The sequence below is a fragment of the Aythya fuligula genome, chromosome 1, assembly GCF_009819795.1.
Source record: "Aythya fuligula isolate bAytFul2 chromosome 1, bAytFul2.pri, whole genome shotgun sequence".
Taxonomy (NCBI): Eukaryota; Metazoa; Chordata; class Aves; order Anseriformes; family Anatidae; genus Aythya; species Aythya fuligula.
The window spans coordinates 46920265-46926264 of NC_045559.1; the positions used below are offsets into that span (position 1 = coordinate 46920265).

The 6000-nt window shown below is 47.6% G+C and overlaps 1 protein-coding gene across 2 annotated transcripts in view; it reads right to left on the bottom strand.

The window, feature by feature from the left end:
* Positions 1–3546, bottom strand: part of ELK3 (ETS transcription factor ELK3) — a 34344-nt gene extending 30798 nt beyond the window's left edge. For both annotated transcript variants that reach the window (XM_032208001.1, XM_032207999.1), the window contains exon 1: positions 3382–3546. The gene's annotated coding sequence lies outside the window, so the exon portion shown is untranslated. The remainder of the gene's footprint in view (positions 1–3381) is intronic.
* Between the last annotated feature and the right edge of the window lie 2454 nt (positions 3547–6000).

The window sequence follows — 6000 nt, forward strand, 5'->3', positions numbered from 1 at the left end:
TTGCATTTTCTGTACAGCTGACGGACCCAAGAGTCCCTAAGTAGTGCATATACCTGTCTTCCCACACGTAAAGCAAGCTCTGTGCACCACGATGAACCTGCCAAAAGTATTTCATCCAAGTCCTCCAGAACAGGACGTTAGCAGAAGGCAGATTCCAGCTATCCTATCACTTGACCAGCAACACCGTCCCGATACGAATACCACAATCACAGCATGCCCTGAAGTTGGCCTCCAGCCCAAGAACGGCAATACAACAAGACAGCAACGTGTACATCATCAAACCTAGCACGGAGCAAAGGGGAATACATCAGTCTTTGGAGCGAGACGCTTGAATTATTTTCGTGATTTAAGTTTAATGAAATATTAAGTAATAGCAAAGAAGCACCGTGCATCAGTAAGCAGTGAGAAGTGCTAATGGGTAAAACAAAATAGATTTTTGTTTGCTAATGGGTAAAACAAAATAGATTTTTGTTTCTACACATGAAAGCATCCATGCGTGTTGTGTTTTGTAAACACAGTTACAAGGAAGGCTGTAGCTGAGCTTCTCCCCTGAGCTTGTGCTGCTGGTTTCAGCTGTTGCATAGAGGAGGAGTTGGCAATACCGAGAAGGACAAAAGCCTGTATTTTTTCTTTTTAGGAACAACTCATGGAGGTGATCAGCAAACTGAGATGTAAGCAGTTATGATAACACCTCATCCCTTAGCCAACAGTATATTTGCTTCTCACACACTCTGTATTTCACAAATTGAAAGAGGGAAAGAATAAAATCATAGTGAAACACCTCTAAGACCTTTTTATTACATAAGTGGAAAACCATCGTGCACTGTTGGGTATTTGGATTTTTCTCTCTTCCAAACCGAACTGCTGTACCTTTAATACAATCTATGGACTGCTTCTCATTCACTGTTTCAACTATACAGAACACACAACTGGTACATTACTACTACATCTATTTTTCCGTGCAGACATCAAGATGTTTTTAATTACGCTGAGCAAATGCACTATATGAAAGTTAGATGTGTATGGGATATCTGCACTGCATATCTGTACGTACCAATGTACGTGCTTCACCTACGCTGATTCAGCAGATGGCACACTGAAATTCCAGCAATGTTTAACGCAGTAAGTGGGCAATTAAAGGTGCATATCTCAAGCAGAGATAATAAGAGCAAGGGAAAGCCTCAAAAAGCCTCGATAAGAGTTTGGGTGTTGTACATCAAGCCAACTGTTCCCTAACATATTCAACAGATTTTTTAATGTTATGCATAGTGATGTACCTCTCCCTAAAGATCTAGGATTTTACAAAAGAAATAAAACTCCAAAGCCAGAAAATAACTCTCACTACCTGATGACTGCATTCAATTGGAACAGAGGTCAGGCGTTTTCTGGTTTATATATTATTTTTGAATTTTTTTTCTCTGCCCAACCATGAAATCAAGGGGCATCTGTGTCTGGAGACCGTGTCAGTAATCCCCTAATAAAACTCCTCCATAAAGTGACGTTAATGAGGAATTTTTCTGTGCAGCCTGGACATAGAAAGTACAGGAAACACTGAAGATCCTCAAAGGTAAACACATGGTGTATTGCAATTAGTCCTCCATCCAGTTACTCTTTTGTTGCACACCATTTACTAATGATATCACAAAATAATTCAAGTTAAGTAGCTAAGTGTTGTTTCCTCTAACTTGCAATTTTATTCACATTTTGGACGTTTCTTTAAGGTTCTTTAAGGAAAAGAACACTTGCAAGCAAGACTCCATTTTCTTTGTTTTCTCCAGACACCCCCCCCCCAAAAAAAAAAAAAAAAAGTTAACTTCTAATTGACATTATAGATCACTGGGTCACGGCAAAAATCTTTCTAATTCTGACCGTGGACTTTTTTCATGATTGCTACGAAAGCCAATCACCACAAAATAATCAAAATAACAACACAAACCACTAGGTTAAAAGTGACGTATACAAAATAAATATCACTTGAAAACTAAACATGTAAAGAAAGTGCCAATACAGCAAGGCTACACGAGAGAATATACAGTTGAAACAGGCTCATCACCCCAGCACCGTGTCACAAGTGTCTTTTTATCATTCAATCACATTCAATCGTCATGGATGCAGAGCTTATGTTTATCTTAACACAGCCTTCCGCATTCCCCACTTCTGCACTTCACCTTATGCAAATATTTAATAAACTGCATTCAATCTGAAATAATCAAGAAGCCTGCGCGAGCAAAATACGAGAGGAACCACAGCTTTCTGCTTGAAATCAAATGCAGCCACCAACCCCTGTCGTCCTCCCGACCAAAAAGATGCTGCATTGTACAAACTTGTCCCAGCACTACACCCCTAAGTAAATAAAGATGTAACTTGTCTCCCTTTCAACTGCAATGCTAGGAAGGCTGACAGGGCTTCACAAAACCCTCCTGTGTTAGGGAACGGAAACTCCTAATGAGATTAGTTGGTGTGTGTGCAGACATTACTTAGCCATGACTAAATGGGCTCTCTTCCTGCAGCCAGTGGAAAATTCAGGGAACTTTTTCCCCCTGCAGCATCAGAGTCCCTCTAACCTTCAGCAAAGCCAGATCCAAAAACAACTCTCCACTTTCTCTCCCTTTCTCTCTCTCTCTCTCTCTTTTTCCTTACAAACATTTTCAGGGTTGTTTTTTTTTTTTTGTTTTTTTTCGGCTGGTCGTGGAAACTATCAGCGGCGGCCAAGGGGTCTTGGGGCAGGGGGTGGCTCAGCAAAGTGGGGAGGGGGAGGGCCGGGCAGAACGCAGAGGACTACAAAGGAAACTGTAAAAAGAGCAAATATATAAACCTGAGAGGGAGAAAACCACAGAGTTTCTTTGTGAGCTGCAGTGACTCATTTTCAAGATGTTGTCTGCTGCCAGTTTCAAACCGGAAGCGCATGGCAATTAGTCTTGCTGTTTCCAGACAAGCCAGAAACTCTCCCGACACTTTTTTTTTTTTTTTTTTTTTAAAGCCCCTTTTGCAGTTTCTGCGGCAGCCTCCCCCCTTCACCCCCACCGCCGGCTCCGGGGTCCCCTCCGGCGCCCCCTCGGCGGTGCCACCCCCCCGGCTCCCTTACGGTGATGCTGCCCGAAGGGGGGGGGGACACACCGGGGCAGGACGCGGCTGGGGGGCTTTGCAGGGGGTCTGTGGGGACCCCATCCCCTCTCCTCCACCCCCGGTCCCCCCGCAGCCCCCCGGGGCGGCGCTGTCCGTGCCCCCCCCCGCTCCCCTCGCAGCGCCCCGCACCCCGACCCGCGGGGGTCCCCTTTCCGAAGGGGGGGGGGGGGGGGGGGAAGAAGGGGGTTTGCGCCCTCCCCGCAGCCCCCCGAAACTTTTGTGGGGTTGTCCCGGCGCGGCAGCACCCGTACCTACCCAGAGCCTGCGGGGCTTTCCCGGTGCCTCCCGGTGCTTTAGAGGGAGCTGGGTAAAACCCCCCGGCTGCCCATGCTGACAGTCCTCGGCGAGCGCTCTGTTGCTCTTGTAACGAGATCCCGATCCCCCCCTCCTCTCAGTCTCTCTCTCTCTTTTTTTTTTTTCTCTTTTTTTTTTTTTTTTTTTTTTTTTTTTTTTTTTTTGTCGGTGTGTGCGTGTGTGTCTGTGCGAGAGAGAGCGAGCAGGAAGTCAGGGCAGTCAGACAGCGAGCCGGCTCACTTCCTTTCCTGCATTATTCCCCAGGCGGTTTGCAGTCTGTGTAAACAGCCCTTTCCTCCCCTCGCCCCTCTCTCCGCCCGCCGCCGCGCAGCATGGCCGGAGCGCCGGCCGCTCGCATGGCGCTGCCCTCACGGCGGCTCCCAGCCCTCAGCGGCAGCCCCGCCGGCTCCCCGGCCTCCCCCTCTTCCTGCGCTACACCCCCGGGGAGGAGCCTCCCGCCCCCGCCGCCGGCACCGCGGCTCGGCCACACGGCCCCGCAGGTGAGGCGCCGGGGCCGCCTCGGCCCTCAGAGGGGGGCGGCCCCCGGGGGGGACCCGGCGGCTCCTCACGGGGACCCCGGGGCTGCTGAGGGGAGCGCTGGGAGCCGGCGCCGGGCCGTGAGGAGAGGGAAGGGGGAGAGCCGAGCCGAGCCGAGCCGAGCTGAGGGGTGCTCGAGGTGCCGAGCCCCAGAGGGAGCGGAGCGCCCCGCAGCGCAGGCAGTGTGCTGGGAGGAGGCGTGCTGGGCTCCGAGCCGCGCTCCTCAGCTGCGAGTTGGGCTTACGGAAAGGGGGTTTGGGAAAGGATTTGCTAAAAGCACTTCCCAGGCTTGGTGTTACGTCCTTGTGTCTTCGCTACATCCTCGCTACTCCCGATTTTATTTGGAAACTCCCAGAGCGTGGGACACATCTTCTCTCTGCCCAGCATAAAGTGCATCAGCGATGTTAAATACACAATACTTTACAATCAATACTGCTCTGCTGTTTCTTTTCACAGATTTACTCATTTTACCGTTTCTTTTAGCAGTCCCAAGAGTTACCGTTCAAACAACGCAGCTCCAAATGTTCTCAACCTGAAGTGACACAGAAGCCGTGGTTGTGCTTTACCTCCCTGACGGCTTGTTCCTTGCAGTGTCACGGGGAACACAACCATGCTCCCATGAGAATAAAAAGCTCGTCGCAGTTGGCCACCAAGCATGAGTCAATAGCACCCGAGCAGCTGGCGGGGAGCAGCCTGGTGGGAGTCTGGAAGCTGGCTGGGTTTCCCCCTTCTCTTCCTCGTAACACGGTACTGGCACACCAAATTGCATAACTTTGTCATTTTCTTCAATTCCCTTTCAAGAAGTCATTCTGAATCAGAATACGGATGTGAGGTCTGCTCTCTTGGTGTTTCCCAAATCAAGAAGCATGAAAACGTTTAACTCCAGACAGCACATTTCCTAGATTAAAACGTGGAGAGGACAAAGTCCTAGCATTAATTGTTTAAGTCACTAGGGTGCAGGAATCAAGCTTCACTTGGGAAGTCCAACTGAAGACCTGATTTTCAAAAGCAGGGCAGCCAGAGGGGCTTTTACAGTCCCAATAACGCAATGTTGGACCAACAGCTGGGGGTACCTACCTTCATCTTCTGCATTTATCTTCCATTAATTGTGTGAAGATGAGAAGAAGCAGAGACATTCCAAAGTTGCCTTGACCAGTACCAGTGGTGTGGAGATCTGAGAGAACAAACTCTCAAAGCCAATATGACTTTTCCAAACCAAGACTTCTTTTCTTTCACACAACGTCAATAATGCTATGTCCTTAAAAAAAGGTTAAAAAATGAACATGTTTATTTATCATGAGTACTAGAATACTTTTTACAGCACTAGTTCTTCTTTGTCAAGGTAGTGAAGTAGAAAACTAAACAAAGCTGCCATGCTGGAGACTGGGCAGGCACTGGGGGAGGGCTCTTCATATCACCCTGTGGATGGTGGAGAAGAAAGTGAGAAATTTGTTCAACTGAAAACAGCCATCAAGATATGTTGGAAACACAAATTCAGAAAATTCTGTTGGAAGTGGAAGAAAATGTGAGCTTTTGGCCAGGGCTAGTGATTCTAGTAATATGGATGTCATCTAGAAAATATTTTTGAGACTTTTTTGTGCTTGATAAAAACACTGTGCTTTACAGAGTTGTCATTAAAATTCTCTCATCCAATTTAGCTACCTAGCTAAATTAGGTTAGACTTAACACTATCCTTAAGGACTAGCTGATACGAAAATACAAGGTGGTGGACGAGGCAAATTGCAGGTTTGTTTTGTGTAGGAGCCCTTTTCCTCTGCAAAAGCAATTCCACTCAGAAAACCTGTTTGTTAACGTAGTCATAAAAATGCTGGTTATGTTTTAGCAGGGTCACTAGTCAACTTCCATGTCTCTGTTCATGCCTATTCATCAGCGCATACTGCCATCACAACTGTTAATTATAAAGCCCGAGTCCTGTCCTTAAGCTGTTGAGATTTGGGGGTTTAGCTTTGGAAGCTGTTGTTCATTGCTCAGAGTTGGTCCAGACAACAGCTGTCGCACTTGGAGAGAACCGGGAGTAACTGG